This window comes from Vipera ursinii, assembly GCF_947247035.1.
Source record: "Vipera ursinii genome assembly, chromosome: 2".
Taxonomy (NCBI): Eukaryota; Metazoa; Chordata; class Lepidosauria; order Squamata; family Viperidae; genus Vipera; species Vipera ursinii.
This window is the reverse complement of record NC_139513.1, coordinates 138,246,207-138,266,691: the sequence shown is the minus strand read 5'-3', so window position 1 is coordinate 138,266,691 and position 20,485 is coordinate 138,246,207.

The window sequence follows — 20,485 nt, the reverse complement described above, 5'->3', positions numbered from 1 at the left end:
TGGCTTGGGGGGCACTTTTTTCAGTGCCATTGTGACTTCGAACAGTCACTAAGCGAACTGTTGTAAGTTGAAGACTACATGTACTTCATCACTTTTTTCCTCTTTTTTGGGTCATCAATTTTTTGACACCTTGCTAGGCGACTGGTTGTACTTGGATATTGCCATTTCCTAAAAGTGGTACAATGGGTGAAAAGGTTGAAAAACCCTGCTCTAGAGCAGAGGTCCCCAACCTTTTGGGCACCAGGGACCGGTTCCATGGAGAAATGTTTTTCCACGGACCGGAGAGGGCGTGGTTTTGTGTGCTGCCTGCATCCCATGGATAGAGCTTTGCTCATTTGTGTGGACCGGTTGTTGGCATGCCACGGCCCGGTACCGGTCCAGCAACCGGGGATTGGGGTCTAGAGCAGGGGTCTTCAAACGTGGCTGCTTTAAGACTTGTGGAGTTCAATTTACAGAAATCCTGGTTGAAGAATTCTGGGAGTTGAAGTCCACAAGTCTTAAAGCAGCCAAGTTTGGAGACCCTTGCTCTAGAGCAGGGGTAGGCAACCTCGGCTCTTTTATGACTCATGGACTTCAACTCCCAGAATTCCTGAGCCAGCCATACTGAGGGGAAAGGGAGATGTTTCCAAGCTGAGCCATGCTGGCTCAGGAATTCTGGGAGTTGAAGTCCTTGAGTCATAAAAGAGCCGAGGTTGCCTACCCCTGCTCTAGAGTTACCACTCCCAGCCCTACAAAATGTCTGCCACAGTTAGATCTTACAATCCTCTCTCTGAAGTCAAAAGCTGAGGTCACATCTGTAGAGCAGCAGAGTGATTGGTCTTTGATGTGATATTACCAAATTGAAGAAATTTATGAAGCTGGAAAGATGTGAAGGTTATATTTATTTATTTATTTATTTTGAAAAATAAAAACCATAGGACGTATCTTTAAATATTTCTTTTTTTCACTTTCTGAACCAAGCCCAATTTCCTTTTCGTTTCTCTGCATCATAGAGCAAATAAGAACGAATCATTTCTTGGTGTTAAGAAAAAAAAATAGAAAATTAGAAGATCTTATAGAGGGCATTATTGTGACAAATAGGAATTCAATGTTATTTTGAAATAATTACACTGTGTTGACGTCTGGACTGAAATTAAGGAGGACATGTTAAGCTAGGAGAAATTAAAATTTATCATGGGGAGAATTTCTATGATAAAAATCCAAGTTTTGCTAAGAATGAGGTTTTTATTTTGGACAATATCTATTTTGACAACAGATGTATCATTTAAACAATGGCAAAAGAGATATCTAAATTTATATGGTGTGAAAGGACAGGCTGCCTACAAGATGGCCAGCATCTATTCTGCTGTTGCCTTGTTCCTTTAGGGCCTCTCTCTAGCCAGCAAAAGCAACTGTTGACTATAAAAGCTGAGCAGATAGGCAGCTGGTTATAGTGGTGTTGGTGTGTCCAGAGAGGGAAAGAGGTGTGTGTTCATCTGTGGAAATAGTAGCCTGAAGCAGTCTAAAGCAGATAGAAAAAGATACTGTTCTCCAGCAGGACTCACCAGTAGTAGTAGTTGGAGGAGCAGGAGGAGGAGGTGTAGTAGAAGTGGGAAAGAATGAAGTAGGTAGCAATTAATACTGGCCTTTGAATGCTTGTTGCTTAGGGATCTGGTTTGTTATATTGGCTGTCTTGTGTTTTGGAGCCTACTAACTTGGGTATATGTAAAAGATCCTGTGACAAATGGAATGGGGGGAAAAACCTCAGATCCTCCTGTATCTTAAGCCTGTCTTCTGGAGTGTTGGCTATTCCTGCCAGCTTGGTGTCGTCTGCAAATTTGATGAGTTCCCCATCTATCCCCTCGTCCAAATCATGGATGAAGGTGTTGAAGAGCACTGGGCCCAGAACAGAGCACCCCCACTACACACTTCCCTCCATGTAGATGTGGTTCCATTGAGGATCACACGGCCTGTCAGCCAGCTATGAATCCATCTGGTGGTGATGCTGTCTAACCCACATTTTTCTATCTTATCCAGTAGTAGGTTGTGATCTACTTTATCAAATGCCTTACTGAAGGCTTAAGATACAGGAGGATCTGAACTTGAACTTGAACACTGGGCCCTATCTAACAAAATGAAATTCAGTGACAGATAGAAGGAATAGTAATATTATGTAACTTTAGAGAGAGAGGTTAAAATATATTTGAATTTATAGCTGCTATGATGAATATTGGGAACTGTTTATATCTTTTCTGTTTTTCTTCAACTTTTTTCTTTTCTTGCACTTTTTGCTTTTGCTTTTATTTCTTTTTCCCCCCCTCCTATTAGTTTGTATTAGTTTTTATCTTCTGGTTTAAAAGCTTAATAAAATTTATATATAAAAAAGAAGGAATCATTTCTTCTACTTACTGATGCATGATATGTGGTAATCTCCTTTACGTGTTGTACAGCAATGGTCCCCAACCCTTCTGGCTCTGTGGACCCGGCAGTGGCAGCAGTGGTAGTGGTGGGTGGGGAGAGGGGATGGTTTCACACGCACGTACACTACTTGCGCAAATGGAGCTTTGTGTGCTTGCGCACTCGCCCATCACTTGTGCAGCCCGATTCTCAGTATAGGCCCAGGGACCCAGGGGTTGAGAACCCCTGTGGCATAATACATTTAAAGCAGGGGTATCCAACCTTGGCAACTTTAAGACCTGTGGACTTCAACAGGCTGGCTGGTGAATTCTGGGAGCTGAAGTTCAAAAATCTTAAAATTTATAGGAGCCGTGACCAGGGGGGCCTTTGCCCAGGTTCGCCTGGTACACCAGTTGCGGCCCTACCTGGACCGAGATGCCCTGCGCACAGTCACTCATGCGCTCGTGACCTCCCGATTGGACTACTGCAACGCTCTCTACATGGGGCTGCCCTTGAGGACCACTCGGAGGCTTCAGCTGGTGCAGAATGCAGCCGCGCAGGTTGTGATGGGGGTTTCCCGATACTCCCATGTAACACCTCTACTCCGCGAGCTGCATTGGCTTCCGGTTGCCCTCTGGGTGAGATTCAAGGTGCTGGTGATGACCTATAAAGCCCTAAATGGCTTGGGTCCGGGACATCTGAGGGAACACCTGCTGCTGGCATCAAGCTTCCTTCGTCCTGTGCGCTCCCACAGGGAGGGTCTTCTCAGGGTACCGCCGGTAAAAGATTGCCGGTGGACAATACCCAGGGGGAGGGCCTTCTCTGTGGGTGCGCCGGCCCTTTGGAACCAGCTACCTGTAGAGCTTAGGACTTCCCCTGACCTTCGCTGACCAACAGCTTCTCAGAAACCAAGCAAGAGCTACAAATTCAGAACTTGAAAAGAATTCCCAAACTGCCCAAGCAAAACATTTACTGTATTTTTCAATCTATAAGACGCACCCTTGTATAAGACGCTCTGGCAGGCGAGTTTCTCCACGCCGATCAGCTGTTTGGTGGAGCGCCAAACAGCTGAGCCGGCAAATCCAGAAGCTCGGCCGGACGACGATCTTACCCCCTCCCCCCTCCCATTAGTGGCAAGCCCACAGGGGCTTGACACTTGCACCAGACGGCATGGCAACCCACACAGGTATGCCCTGGGCTGCGGAGGTTACCATTATTTATCCATGTATAAGACGCTGAACTTGTATAAGATGCACCTGATTTTTGACCAGGGTGTTTGCAGGAAAAAATAGCATCTTATACACAGAAAAATATGTTATTTATGTTTAGCTCACTTTAAAAATATATTAGTCATTCAATAGCAGCAGAGCTAAAAATGACATGTCAGAAAAAAAGTATTAAAAATAGAGGCTTCTTCCATAAAGGAAAGAGAAAATATACTGATCTACAGCTTCGTAAGAGATACTGTCAAAATGCCTCCATGGATTTTTTTATTATTATTTTTTTGACACAAGAGTGGTGCCAAAGTTAAGCAGTTCGGTTTCCCGAGCCAAAGCCCTATAGCATCACTGGAAACTGGAATATTAGATCAGTGCTGCCCCCATATGTGAAACCACAATATTGTAGAACAGACTCATGGACTTCAACTCCCAGAATTCCTGAGCCAGCCAAGCTGGCTCAGGAATTCTGAGAGTTGAAGTCCATGAGTCATAAAAGAGCCGAGGTTGCCTACCCCTGCCCTAACCTTTTGGGCACCAGGGACCGGTTCTGTAGAGAGAGGTTTTTCGCAGACCGGAGGGAGCATGTTTTATGTGCTGCCTGCATCCAGTGGATGGGGGTTCGCTTGTTTACGCAGCCCAGTTTCTGGCATGCTGCAGGCCGGTGCCAGTCCATGGACCAGAGGTTGGAAACCCCTGCTCTAGAAGAAAGAAAAAAAAATCAAAAACCCTAGGACAGTTAGGATAGTGAGGATAATTTATAAAGGCATGCCTTGCCAAAGAAACATACTGTGATTAAGGTCATGTCAGCCTTGCTCTAGTCTGATTTTACTTCTGATTTTCTCATTTGTTCAGTGATATTGTCTCCTTGTCCCAGCAATTTCATAATTTTCATAAAAATATTTCTTTTATTAAAACACATTTAATAGAAATATGTTACTTTCACAATTTTTAAATATATAAAAAATCTGTTTTGGTTGGCAGCAGTGTCCTATTTCCATCCTCCCTATCTTTGAAAAATACAGAGTAATGGTACTGTTTCTGACAATATTACACAATATACTGAAATGATAAATATACACAATTTTACAAATCTCTTATATGTACCAAGCTACATACCAAGTTACAAATGCTGGATTTTTCTTTTAACCCAGAATTTCCAAAGTACCTCTAAGACTATTTACATTGCTATTGAAAAAGCTGCAAAGGTCACCCAAAGAACAAACGAAGAAAGACCGTCTCCAGAGACACAATATAAAAAGTTGATCCTAATAGTGCTGGTAAATCAAAACTAAAATTAAAACCATCAGAAAGAGACCCCTTTTTTTCAGACCTAATCAAAACCATGCAAATATAGTGGCAGATTTTAAGAATAAAATTTACTGCAACAGTCAAATAGCTGCATATACCGTAATTACTTTGTTTTATTAAACATTATTCTGCTGACCACCAAATTTGTTCAGCTATTTACAAAGGGGGTAAGGGGGATTCCACGCATTAAAATGATTAGACCACAATTAAAACAAAATAAATCATTAACAAAAATCCACAATTAGTCAGCAGTTAAAAGCAAGTTGAAAATGATGTCTGCTAAAAATCTTTTAAAAATCTAGTAAGGACATTAACTACTCAACTTACAATTAAGAGAACCAGTTTGGTCTAGTGCAGGGGTGTCAAACTGCAGGTCCACAGGCCAGATGCATCATAGCCAAATGGTGCCCACCCCATTGCCGGCAATGGAAAAAAAGTTGCGATATGTCATGACACGTCACGTGACGTTGCAAGTTTGACACCCGTGGTCTATTGTCTAAGACGGGTAGGCAACCTCGGCTCTTTTATGACTCATGGACTTCAACTCCCAGAATTCCTGAGTCAGCATAGCTGACTCAGGAATTCTGGGAGTTGAAGTCCATGAGTCATAAAAGAGCCGAGGTTGCCTACCCTTGCTAGAAATCAGGAGACTTTGAGTTCTAGTCCAGCCTTAGGCATGAAAGTTGGCTGGGTGACTTTGGACTAATCATTGTCTCTCAGCCCAACCTACCTCACAGGATTGTTGTGGGGCAAATAGGAGGAAGGAATCGTAGGGATGTTCACCACCTGGAGTTATTTAAAATCAGGATTAAAAAAATAATCTTAAAGAATCTAAATCCCTTTATAGGATTCTATACAGCGGGCAAAGAAGGGGAAACAAGCGGGGGGGGGGGAAGACTCCAGGCTCACAGTAAGTGTACATTAATCTCCTCAGATGATTTCAGTAAGTGTGGGAGCATTTTCTGTCAAACAGATCTGCTCTAAGCCATGTAGGAATTTAAAGGCACATTGTCAGGAAACAAATTGCCAACCAGTGCTGTGCTCTATGCATAATCTGATCTCTTTTCGGTCTTTCCCAGATTAGCCTAGCCCCAGATTTTATATCAGCTAACATTTCTCAATTAAACGCATAGGTAGGCCCATGTAGAAACCTGAGTGACATCACATCCCTCTCTGCTTTGGGGATCCTCTGTCTCCCAATAGCATATCTGAAATTTACATTAAATGCAGAAATGAAATCAGGGAAGAGCCATGGGGACATCCCAAAATATTTCAAACAATGCCATGATCAGTGATATTAAAAACTGCTGAGGCAGTCTTAACCTCGTGATTTAGCCTTGAAACCACCTGAAGATGATCTACTTCCTCCCAGACTGCAGATAAAAAGCCCTATAAACCTCATAGCATAGATCACTTTAAAACCAAAGGTGGCATAGAGGCAGCCCAAATACAGTATTTGGGGGAAAAAATTACTGAAAGCATTACAATGAACTGCTACGAATTCAGGACTGTAATAAAAGCCTGGGAGGAGAGGGAGGAGGAAATATCAATCGGTTTCCCTTCAATCTGAAACAACTCAGCAGGCTGTAAACTTGCGGGTCTTATAAGAGCAGGGAAAAAAATGGTTTCTTTGGTACACATAAAGGTAGTCCTTGTTCAAAGACCCTAATTGGTGGAACCAGAATTTCCACGCTAAGCAAAGTGGTTGTTAGGGAAAATTATCACGAGACTGCACCGATTAGCAATGGCTTTTGCAAAAGTCCTGGCTTTGGTTGTTAGGCGAGGATTTCATATTTCTCCTGCCTTGCCATGCTCTCCTTTGCTTCCACTTACCCATCCATCCATCTAATCTCTGTCCTTTTGGCCACCCTGCCCTCCATTCCCGCCCACGCCTGCTCCCTCCACAAGGCCCAGCTGACCTTCGCTGATGGTGTACACTCAGCCCAGGCAGATGGCCTGGCTTTTGTGAGGCTTTCACAAGGCCTCAGGGAAGCCTCACATTGCTTCACAAAGAGCCGGGAGCTGCCTCGCATATGGATCTTATGGGGGGAATGAATAAGTGATTCCAGAACAAATACAGTATATTAAGGAGGAATGAATGGGATGAAAGGAAGAACAAAAAAAATCATAATTAGAGGGAGATATTGAGACCGTGACAAAGAGAGTTAAGTAAAACAAAAGCAATATATGAAGAACTATGAGAACATGACTGAGGCAACAATGTTTTGCAAGTGTAGAAATCATGGAGAGGTGTAGTGAAAAGCCTCGATTAGATATTGCTAGATTTCTTTTTCTTTCCAATCATCTCCTTTAATTTCTTTTACTTACTAATTCTTATTCTTTTTCCGTACTTTACATTTATGTTGCTTGCCTAAAAGGGAATAAAGCAGATGGATAGATGGACACGTGGATAAAATATAAAATAAAACCACTATTTTAATTCCCTTGAAGCTGATGACTGTATTGTTTCAGTAGAATTACGTAAAGCAGCAGAGAGTAGAGCCTATAGATGACTTTCAGGGAAATTTACCAGAATCCTACCAGTATTAGCAACTTGATTATTCTAATGCCTCCATATGTGCAGCACAAACAATTAAGGAATTGTCCATTTTACCAGAAAATATCTAGAATGAGCAAATTAAAGTCACTGAGGGTAAAGAAAAAAAATATTTACTGTATTTTCTGGCGTATAAGACTACTTTTTAACCCATGAAAATCTTCTCAAAAGTCAGGGGTCGTCTTATACGCCGGGTGCTGAAAATTTAGGGACAGGGCTGGCTGGAAAACCTGGAGCGGATCTCCCATTTAGTCTGCGCAGGGAAAGCGGGACCAATTGGAGAAGAAGCTGCAGTCTGTGATTTTTTACAGGGTTTATAGGGTTTCCTGCCTTAGCAGGGGGTTGGACTAGATGACCTCCAAGGTCCCCTCCAACTTATTATTATTATTATTATTATTATTATTATTATTGTTGTTGTTGTTGTTGTTGTTGTTGTTGTTTAATCCACTTGCACTGTTTTATGTTTACATGTTTGATGACAAACAGCCTTATGTTTATAAGTGCCAGTTTTCCTACTAAGCACCTGCATGTCATAAGCATTTGAATTAAAATTACCATATTAAAATCAAATCTGATGTTTTTTAATTTTTATTTAGTGTGCATTGGAAGAGGGGTAGTCTTATACGGCGAGTATAGCCCAAACCCTATAATTTAACAGGAAATGTAGGGGGTCGTCTTATACGCCCAGTCGTCTTATACGCCGGAAAATACGGTATTTGTGATTATGGGTCATTCCAAATGTCAGTTGTGCTCTAAATGATTTATTAGCTAAAGAATAAAGTGATTTACTGCCTCTTCCTTATGCTTCTCCTTTTTCTTTAGAAGACAGAGTTCAGCCAAGGTATCCTAGTTTCCTAAACATTTCCTCTGACATCTGAAGTGAGAAATCCTGGTTAAAGAACTCTCTGAAAAGACAATATGAATTTAGGAGAGATGTGGCTATACTAAGCTGAATGAAGCGTAGTATTGAAGAATTTGTTTAAAATAAGAGTCCGATCAAAAAGTCATAAGCCACTGAAAAAGTATAACTGAAAACAAATATAATACTTCAAAGTACCAATTACAATGTAAATATCAGTAGAATGAGAAATTGTGCTTCAAATTGTTGAGGTAATTTGGCATGAAAGCAAAAGGCAAACCTTTTTGTACAAGCTTCATTTCTTCAGCCTCAGGTTGCAAACCTTTAATCTTCAGAGTCATCAAGTGCAAAAATGGGGTCTCAGGAGAGCACCTCATTATTATTTCATCTCCATTCCCTGTGCTGTTTTCTTTCTTATCTGCCTTCTCCAGCAGAGCCTGCATATGGGATGGGGGCGTGCTGCACATGGATACGGGAAATATCTGCTCAGAACACCCTGTCCTTGTTTGCCTTCAGCGTCTGGTTGTGAAGAAAAAAATGGGGGAAGCCAAGGATTCTTTCCTGAGTGATGCTAGAAAGTCTCATTCATCTAGTTTTACGAGCTCAGCCCATATGAGACAAGGACACGGATGTGTTTGGGGTGGGTGTCTTCCCACAGGTCAAAAAAAAATTGTTAATATTCTGAATCAACAAATGTAGTGCAAGAGAAAGGGAAGGCACCCCTACCTCAATAGGTAATCCTTTGCCATGACCAAAGTTAATGACAGCGCTGAATGAGAAGACTCACAGCCGGTCCACAAAGTTGGAGTTGTTGTGGTGTCCCTGCATTGGTGTGATCACAATCCAGGCACTTGGCAACCGGTTGACATTTACAACAATTGCAGTATCCCATGGCCACGTGATTTCCATTTGAAACTTTCACAGCTGGCTTCCAACAAGCAAAGGGAAGCTGGCAGAAGGTCACAAGTGGGAATCACATGCCAGTGCGTCTAATGATCACATGGGATTTACCTAAGCATCGCAACTGGAATTGCCAGAATTGCCATTCTAAGTTGAGTGAGGTCATGTGATATTTTGCTTTATGACTGTATTGCTTAGCAACAGAGTTCCCAGTCCCAATTATTGATGTTAACTGAGGACCTATTGTAGAAATCAATTAGAGGCAGTAGCTACATTTCAGGGACCAGACTTACCTAAAACTTTCTCTTGCTGTAAGCCAGGTAGTTTGATACATACAAGAAAATCCACAATTTTTAGATGAAGATTAAAAGAAGGAATTGATAGTGCATGACCAAACACTGTTCAGCTCAGCCCAGTGTCAGTAATAGACATAATAATAATAATAATAATAATAATAATAATAATAATAATAATAATAATAAATAATAATAATAAATAATAATAATAATAATAATAATAATAATAATAATAATAATTAATAATAATAATAATAATTTTACAGATTGTTGGGGGCAATTAAGCTGACTTTGTAATAATGCCACTTGGGGTGTGTGTGAAAGCCCCAACAAGCATGCATATACACAGAATGAAGGCTACTGCTAAGCTTGTAAGCCGCCCTGAGTCTTCGGAGAAGGGCGGGATATAAATGGAATTAAAATAAATAAAATAAATAAATTTGTATACCGCCCTTCTCCTGAAGGACTCAGGGCGGTGAACAGGGCAATACATGTTAAAAGACAAGAATACAAAAATTAAAAGAGATTAAACAAGATGCCCAAGAACTATAACAATAAGTTAAATACATAAAAAGCAATAAAAACCCAAACCCATCGCCCATCAGGCCAGGCCGGCTTGTTCGAACAGGTAAGTCTTTAGGTCGCGCCGGAAGGAGCGAAGGTCGGGCGCCATCCGGAGCTCAACTGGAAGATGGTTCCATAAATCCGGCGCGCCCACAGAGAACGCCCTCCCCCTGGGAGCCACCAGTCGACATTCTTTGACCGGTGGCACCCTGACGAGGCCCTCTCTGTGGGAGCGCACTGGGCGGCAGGAAGTTGATGCCGGCCGCAGGTGCTCCCTGAGGTATTCCAGCACATCTACAAAAAGCCAATTTAAGAAAGCTACTGTGCCTGCTAACTTATTCTCAGTCCAGGGCCCAGAACTGCATTCAGTTACTAAGGGCTCATTCATAGATATTGACATATCACCAACCCTTAGAAAGTGAAGCTAGGTATATAATTTTGTAAACTGGTCACCACACCACCTGACTTTTACCTTGTCTCAGGAATAAGGCCAGCAAATCAGAGAAAATAGTGCAGTTTGTTTTCATGACAGCAGCTGTTTTTTTTCTTTCTGAGCCTGGGCTTTGGAAAAAGAGCTCCACCAGTTTTCATTCTCAGTTGAAATGTTTCCTGTGATCCTTTACTTTGCCTTCTTTCCCACCATTTCAACTTTCCTTAACATCCCAGGTTTTCTTTTTCCTTGAAGAACTTTTGATTGTACTAAAATAAATAAAAGGCAGAATTAAAGGTTAGGTGCAGAATGCATTTTTTTTTCCTTTCTCTGGGTGGAGAAAGAGAAAAGATGGAGTAGAATTTTCTCCCATTCTTCCTTTGTTCTGTTTCTCTTCTCTTCTCTTCTCTTCTTTTTTCTCTTCTCTTCTCTTTGCTTCACTTCACTTCACTTCTCCCTTTGGCAACATACATCCACTTGTGCAGAAAGTTGACTTGTCCTTAAATTCTTTCTGCCTCATGCAAACTTGCAGAAGAAAAATTCAAGGTAATTCTATGCATACATTCTTTAATACTGATTTAAGAACGGAATACTAGTCTCGTGGAAAACCTGCATTCAGTCTTCCATGAAGTCAATATTCTCCAGACAACACCACAGAAATATGGAGGAGGTGGTGGCTCAATGAAATTATGCTTTTTCTGACAGCCAAAACACAAAGGACCATGGCGTCAGCCTTCCCACGTAGACCAGACAGGAAACACAACCAGATGAGCTAATTCCACATTATTGTAACACTACATTGACAGAATCTTGGAAGTCTGAAAGTACAAGTCTCCTGCTGTCTCTTTTACTGCCTGATATGATAGGGGAGGTTCCTTTCCGAGTTTCTTTCTCTTCTCATTAGGCAGTTGCAGGCTACCCTCCCTCTTATTTGATGGCTCCTTAGGCAGCACTTCTCTCCCCTCCCCCATCTCTCAAGGTCATTCTCACATACCATTACACATGGGGAATCAAAACCCAGTAGTTAGATGAGATGTTGCCAAGTTCCAAAGATTCTTGGTTCACACAACCTGGAATATATGCACGGGATGATTTTTTTCCAAGAGAAAAGTCCAGGAAAGTGTTGAACCAGACTAGACAGCTTTAGTTTGCCTCAACAGTGAGCCACTTATGACAAGGAGGAGCCATTAGGAAGACATATCCTCAGGAATACAGTATATCTTGGTATCAACTTGCAAGAAGATTGTGTGGATAAACTCTAAGCAAACTACAAACTCTTCTTAAACAACTAGACACTCAGTTCTTTGGACCAAGTCACAATTTCTAGAATGTTTCATTTCCCATGAATACCCATTAAAAATATGATGTCTCTCCTAATCTTCTACGCCAGGCATGTCAAACTGCCAGCCCGTGGGCTGGATGCGTCATGCCAAACCCGTGCCCAACCCATTGCCGGCAATGGGGAAAAAGTCGAGATATGTCGTGCGATGTCACATGACATCGCGCATTTGACATGCCTGTTTGGTTAAATGCCAAAATTTCACAATCACAAAGAATGGAAGGTGGGGAAGATTCAGATCATGTTAAGCTACAAGCCTAACACTGGATAAACCATGTTTCTAAAATCTAAGTAATATTGCATGAGAAGGTGTCAGAAAAATCCTCCCTTCCTCTTCTGTGTCAAACTTCTGATAATATTTTCACAGTATCTAATTGACATTTGTTTTTCTCAAAAACCCATGTGTAGGAGTTGATGCGGATGCTTTATTTGGCTGCTAAAAGAGAAAGTCTTTAATGTAATTGTTGTGTAGTGAGTTCATTGCGCAGGAATGAAGATGAGACAAGTGAGTTCAGCAATGGTCATGTTTATTTGCTTGCAGGATCTGAACTGAGGAACTGAGCTGCAGCCTGCAGCAATTTATAGCCTGGCCCCTAGGCGGCAGCCAATAGGTTTAAAGCAACCCATTGCCGCCTAGGGGCAGCCAATAGCAGCACCGGAGACGGGGTGTCTGAGTTGCTGGGAGCCATTAGCTAGCTCCAGCTTATCACATGGTGTTACACTTAAGCCCCATACATAACAGTAATTGTAATAGGTTCTGTCACTATTATAACTAAATTGAAAGCATGAAGGGAACATTTCACACATCGCAACCTTAAAACAGAGTTCTGTACTTCAAACCAGTTGACTAACCTCTTTCCCAGGTACCTTGATCTTAGACTCTAGCTTTCCAGGAGGGATACGTACTGCTGTTCTTCTTGACTGTGTAGCCAAGCATTTCCACGATTACAATGGTTTGAGTTATCATGGTAGAAGGGATTGTTCTGAGGGCTCTGTTGGCACCTTCTAGCATTCTGTCTGATGATACATCTCTATTTAGCCTGGGTAACTGGTGTTGAGGGTTGATTGTAGCTAGTTTATCTCTGATCTTATGCCTCCTAGCAGCAGATGTGCTCTGTAATGGAGAGGATGGTGGTGATGTTCCAGCTTCAAGGCTTTGACTGCACATCCAGTTGAGTATATGATGTAATGTATAGTTTCTCTATCTCAAGCTGTGATAACAGCTTCCTCTTCACTATGTTGAAGCATTGGGTAATTAGCTGTTTCTCAGTTAGTGTGGATGTCTATTCATAATTCCCTCATATGCTTCATATATTCCATCTCATGAGGTCTGCTACTAATTTCTATCAGTTCCAGAGTCTCTTGTCTCATCCATGTATGGTTTGTTCCTGTAACTCGTTTTATCATCAGATTGTCCTGATTCCTCAATATCTGATGCCGACTTTGTCAATCCGGGCAACATCTGAGCCAGCATGTCTGTCCTAGTTCATGTCCTATTTGAGGTGGGCAGGTGAAGAATTAGAGGGGTCTTTACCCAAGAACCCCTACTGGTAAGGCAGGTACCAGCTGGGATTTGAACCCTGGTTTCCCACACCAAAGGTGGTGCTCTAACCACTATCTAACCACCACATATACACATACACATATACATCCACATACATATACACACACATGAAAGAGAGTAACGGAAAATTAGTCATTATATGTATCACACCAGTAATTAAGCAGGTCACAGTGCATTAGTCTTTTTTTCATTTTGGTTTCACCTTATAGCCCAAAGAGAGTCCACATGAAATCTAGAGCTGATTTTCTTTTTAGCCTTACTGGCAGGCTCCACTTCTCTCTTGGCAGGTGGCAATTCAGCAGATCAAGCTTTCCTGTTGCTGAAATTTCAGATGGAAGGAGCATTTCACATTGTAAGGGACTGTTTGGGGGGGAGGAGGATGCTGACAGGCCACGCTATTAGGAAATAAAACACCCCTGCGCCAACTCTTGTCATGTGGCTTTTTGAGTACGGAGAATTCAGCTGAGAAAAAGAACTCTTTTGCACAGAAACATCATTCTCTGAAGAAAAACGAGAGATGTCACGAGTTCCTGCTGAAAAATACATTGCCACTTTCAAGGGAAGCATTGATAAAAGATTGATTCAGAAATAATCTGGGGCCGCCTGCTCTGCCGTGGATGGGCGGGCAGCTGTGATTTCCAAAAAGGGAAAAAGATGGCTGGCATGATTACAGAAAGGTATTCCAAGACACATTTCCTCCAAGGAGGAGACTTCCTTTTTCCTGCCTGCCTAGCAACAGACCTGCTGTTATCAGATCAAAAGTGTTTATTTCCAGTTCAAGAGATGCAGACTCCTTGCTTTCCCATCCAAGGATCTGAAATCAACCCCGCAAAGATAAGGAACAGCTCTTAAAGCGATAAACTCAGATTGCAGGCAATGACCCACAGATCTGTAAGAGAAAAGGGCTTAACAGTCTACGTGAAAGTAATTTTACAATATTTTAGAAAGCTCCAGTGCTTTCGCCACAGGAAGCTTCAGAGGAGGAACTGCATTTCAGCTGTTTTCTTCCCCATTCCCATAAAATTTATAAATAGCTGTTGCAAAATGAGTACTAAACTTAACATGCTATCTTTAAACTTCTGAAGGGAACTTTAAAACATGTGATTCCCACTCTTGGCACTCAGACAGAAATACCAGTGATATAAACGATATACTTCATTTAATGTTATGAATATAGGTAGTCCTCGACTTACAACAGTTCACTTAGTGACCATTCAAAGTTACAACAGCACTGAAAAAGTGACATATGATCTTTTTTCACACTTAGGCCATTGCAGCATCCCCAGGGTCATGTGATCAAAATTCAGATGCTTGGCAGCTGACTCACATTTATGACCGTTGCAGTGTTCCGGGGTCATGTGATCCCCTTTTGCAACCTTCTGACAAGCAAAGTCAATGGAGAAGCCAGATTCACTTAAGAATGGTGTTACCAACTTAATAACTGCAGTGATTCACTTAACAACTGTGGCAAGAAAGGTCATAAAATGGGACAAAACTCACTTAACAAATTTATTTATTTATTTTTATTTTTATTCCATTTATATCCCGCCCTTCTCCGAAGACTCAGGGCGGCTTACAAGCTTAGCAGTAGCCTTCATTCTATGTATATGCCTGCTTGTTAGGGCTTTCACACACACCCCAAGCGGCATTACTACAAAGTCAGCTTAATTGCCCCCAACAATCTGGGTCCTCATTTTACCTACCTCGGAAGGATGGAAGGCTGAGTCAACCTTGAGCCTGGTGGGATGCCAACCTGCACTAATTGCAGGCAGCTGGTGTTACTTAAGGAGGCATTAGCCCACTGCTCCACCAAGGCTCTTGTGAGTAGATTGTCTCACTTAGCAACAGAAATTTGAGGCTCAGTTGAGGTCTAAGTTGAAGAGTACTTGCAGTAAGCATGTGAAGTTTGCAAATCACATGGACCATTATACTAGAGTTGTATAGATTCTTAAGAGTAAGAATTAATTCTAATGGCCAGCTTTCATCAGAATGCTAGAATAGGGAGGGGGGGTGGAAATCTTGCGCATAACTGCTTATCATCCTGGCTCATCTTTAAATATTAGACCTGGTCATGCTATTACATTTATCCCCAAACAGAAGAGGAAAAAGCAACTTTTAAAGGGAAGGGAGGGCAGCTGGTGAATCTTTGGAATCAGGAAGTGACCAGGAGCTTGATATGGTTTTTGTTGTTTTTTTTTGAGTAGCTATTCTCCCCGTCAGCTGATTCCAGAGCCCACCTTGGTTGATCAAAGACCTCTAAAAGAGAAAGCAGCAGAAGCAACAGAAGGTATGCCTAAAGTACTCTGGATAGAGAAAGAACACTGAAGTTGAATCAAATAAGAACTTAGATTCAAACCTACATCATGGCAGTAAGAGTGGAAAAGCATACTTCTCCCTAGTGCATTTTGAGCTGGAATCTCCCTGCAGCCTGTTCTCCTGCATGTTCTCATTTTGCTGATAACATTGCTCACATTCACTGAAGTCCTCATTGGCAGAATCTGGAGAGGTGATTGGGACCTGGTAAAGTCATGTCCATGCATAGCATCTTATTAAATCATATCGAACAGCTGGACACAAGGACAGTTTTTCCCCATGCCATCACTCCGCTAAACAACTAATTTCCACAACACTGTCTTATGCCCTGGGATGTGAAACCACCTAGCAGGACTGTATTACTATTATCCTTCTCATCTTTTGTTTCCTTACCTTCCTATGGCTATAGCTTGAATGAGAATGAAATATTTTGGGGGATATTAAAGAGGCAGAATATTATATTTTCCCTAAAAGAGAAATGGAGAAAAAACAGGCAGAAACCAGCCCCAGTCTCCCTCAATGCAAAAACTGAGGAGGCCAGTCTTTAAAAATGCAGATTTTGTAATCCATTCAGGAAGACTTGGTCAATCTACTCACAAGCAAAATGCCTTCAGCCGCACCTCCCACAGAAGACTGGAGCTGGTGGGGTTAGAAAAACAAAGACTCCTAAAATCTACATTCCCTCACCCAGCTCCAAGGACAGGACAGGACCTCCCAGCCACAATGAGAGTCAGGCAACAATAATTAGAATACCAAAAGGGCACACTCAAGCTCAGGTCAAAGTACATTGCACAGGAACAGGCACCTCGAACACCAAGCCCCAAAGAAGGTATAAAAACCCACCCACTCTCAACTCCATTTTGTCAGCCATCCCAGAAACATCCTGTTATCACTGAAGTTTCTGGCGACTAAATAAAGAAACCTCCTTTCCAAAATGTAGCCTGCCTTCAGCTCATTTCTGCAGTGTCCTCCTGGCTTGGAACAGGACCTGATTTTTCCTTCTGATACTTGTATTTAGTGTCTAATTATGATTTATGTTGATTGCTTATTTAGTATCCTATGACTATCACTGAGTGTTGTATGATTTATGATGAATTTTATGATTATGATCATAATTTAACACTTGTTGCTTGTAGGTACATTGAGAACTTATGTACCGGAGACAAATTCCTTGTATGTCCAATCACACTTGGCCAATAAAGAATTATATTCTATAAAGTCCAGTGAAATGGATAGATTGTTCTTCAGTATAAACTTGGCTATCTTTAGCTTGGATCCATTTCCTTCCTTTGGGAGCTAGAATGTTGGCTGGGTCTATGAGGTGCTGGGTGCTGGTGTCATCTGTCCTGAAGAGCTCTTCCCAGAATCCAGTCATATTGGGTAATTATCATCCTGTCGCCAGTCATAATTTCCTGAGAAATGTGGTGGGGTTTCAGTTAAAAAGTACCATAAAGCAAGTCTGTACCATGGGATTCAAATCTGGACATAGGGTGAAAACTACTGGAGTAATTCTGATGGATGATCTTAATTGGGACCCTGGATGGGGACATAGCACTTCTCTTGGTTCTATTAGACATCTCAGTAGCATTGAATACAATAATGAACCACTGTATCTTTGACTACCTATGAAGGTTTGAGCACTGCTTTATAGGGGCCCCATTCCTTCCTGAGTGGGCAGTTCCAATTGCTGATAGTAGGGGAGGAGTGCTGAATCCTTCTTCCTCTGCTCTTTAACATCTACAGAAGAAAAAAGAAACCTGCTAGAATTTGGGGCCAGTCATCATCAGAATCCTAATGATGCCTACTGTACATCTCTATCCCGGGTTGAGCCAGATATGCTGAGGCAAATCTTGATCTGGTCTCTACAGGGTATTGGAATGTGTTTGAAATGTCAGGAAAGATTTAAAAATGGAATTGCTGTTTTTCCCCAGTCTCAGCCAGTTACAGTTTTACTTGTATATGGCATGGTACTATATCTGATAGAGTTGTTCTGTGACATGAAATGGGAAGAGTAAGGTTATGGTCAAGGAAGCATTGCCCGGCTTCAGCTGGTGTGCCAGTGAAAGCAGAATGTAGGGTCTGATGAGAGCAACACATGCTACCATCACCAACAATTAGGCCACTGCAATGTGATTTCCATGGGGTTGTCTTTGAAGGTCACTCAGATATTGGTATAAACTGCAGCAGCCTTTGTGGAGACTGCTGCATTTTATACCCTCACTGGAGGCTTTTAAAAAGAAACTGGACAGCCACTTATCTGTAATGGTATAGGGTCTCCTGCTTGAGCAGGGGGTTGGACTAGAAGACCTCCAAGGTCCCTTTTGATTCTGTTGTTCTGTTCTGTTAGGTGTGAATGCTGTGGGCAATAACAACTGTGCTGGAGGCTTCCAATTGTTTTCTGGGTACATTCCCAAGTGATAGTTTTAACCTATCCATCCTCCTTGGCTTGGTTCCAGATGCCTTCAGGGCCACCTCTTCCAAGTAGAATCAATCCACTGATAAAATCTTCACACAGGAGGTTATTTTTTTTAAAGTAATGGAGGAAGTGGCTAGGAAGTAGTATTTGGGACCTGCCCACAAAAGCTCTTCAACCCCAACAATATTCCAGAAGTTGCTGAAGATAGAATCGTTCACTTAGAGGCAATTGGATACTCTTAACTTGATTGGTTACGCTGTTGTTGATTTTTTACAAGCTTTTGTGCCTCTTGATTGTTGTGTTTATGATTTGTGTTATTAGCTGCCGGGAGGCTATTATGGAATTAGGTTAGAATTCAAAACTGATGCATACACATCAAAATCATATGGATTTAAAACAGTGGGAAATAGCTTCAAATTCTCAGTCAGCTATGAAGATCATTAAATGAGCTTTGTAATCGTTTTAGCTCAGTTAAAGTTTTTATGAGAAGAGATAGAGGGAGATTTCTTAAGCTTTTTGAAAAACGGAGGGGTAAATGTTAAAATTATGTAAATATTATAGCTTGGAGGGCCTGCTGAGCTTTATGCCAGGAGAGTCATATATAAGAGGGGAGGCCTGCTCATAATCACTAGTAGTACATAATTATACCAGATTATATATAAACACTTTTAGAATAGTCCCGAAGCAGTAAATTAGCCATAAGAAAAAGCTTCACTTAATGTAAGTATATAAGAGGTATCTAAAACAGAATAGATTCATGGTGCATCCAAAAGTTGGAAGCATAATATTTATGAAAATGCCACCAACTATGTTTGAAATATAGATATTCCATTCCATGGTATGATTAAAATTCATTTTTACTTACAGCATATACAGTCCAGTTTGTTTGAGATGTAAATCAGAGGTGCCCGTAGCAGGAATGGGCAAGCAAAAGCAAGTGTTGAAATGTGAACTAGGAGGTTGTGATGTAAACTCCATTTCTTATGTCGTTGCATGTGAAGTTTTGACAGAAATATGAAAGGGCAGAACTTGCACTGTGATGCAAGTAGAATAGTGAAGTTATAGTAATACCAGTATAGCAATAGCAAGGCACTTAGACTTATATACTGCTTCACAGTGCTTTACAGCCCTCTCTAAGCGGTTTATAGAGTCAGCATATTGCCCCCAACAATCTGGGTCCTCATTTTACCAACCTCGGAAGGATGAGATTCGAATGGCCAAACTGCAGGCAGCTGGCAGTCAGCAGAAGTAGCCTGCAGTATTGCATTCTAACAACTGCACTACCAGGGCTCAATATGTTCATTTCTTTTTTCTTTTTTTTTTTGCAACATCATGATGAGGTACAGATGTGTTGTTGTTGTTGTTGTTAGTTGCGAAGTCGTGTCCGACCCATCGCGAGCCTATGGACAATGTTCCTCCAGGCCTTCCTGTCCTCTACCATCTTCTGGAGTCCATCTAGGCTCACGCCTACTGCTTCAGTGACTCCATCCAGCCACCTCATTCTCTGTCGTCCCCTTCTTCTATTGCCCTCAATCTTTCCCAGCATTAGGCTCTTCTCCAGTGAGTCCTTCCTTCTCATTAGGTGGCCAAAGTATTTGAGTTTTAGCTTCAGGATCTGGCCTTCTAAAGAGCAGTCAGGGTTGATCTCCTCTAGGACTGACCGGTTTGATCGCCTTGCAGTCCAAGGAACTCGCAGGAGTCTTCTCCAGCACCATAGTTCAAAGGCTTCAATTCTTTGGCGCTCAGCCTTTCTTATGGTCCAGCTTTCACTGCCATACATTGGAACGGGGAAGACCATAGCCTTGACTATACGCACTTTTGTTGACAGGGTGATGTCTCTGCTTTTTAGTGTGCTGTCTAGATTTGCCATGGCTTTCCTCCCAAGGAGCAAGCGTCTTTTAATTTCTTGGCTACAGTCCCCACCTGCAGTGATCTTGGAGCCCAGGAAAATAAAATCTGTCACTACCTCCATTTCTTCCCCATCTATTTGCCAGGAATTGAGAGGGCCAGATGCCATGATCTTGGTTTTCTTAATGTTTAGTTTCAACCCAAGTTTTGCACTCTCCTTCTTCACCCGCAACAAGAGGCTCATTAGTTCTTCTTCACTTTCTGCCATTAGAGTGGTGGTCATCTGCATATCTTAGGTTGTTGATGTTTCTTCCGGCAATCTTAATTCCAACTTTTGATTCATCTAGCCCTGCCTTTCTCATGATGTGCTCTGCATATAAGTTAAATAGGCAAGGCGACAGTATACAGCCTTTCCCGACTCCTTTCCCAATTTTGAACCAATCAGTGGTTCCGTGTCTAGTTCTCACTGTTGCTTCTTGGCCCGCATATAGATTT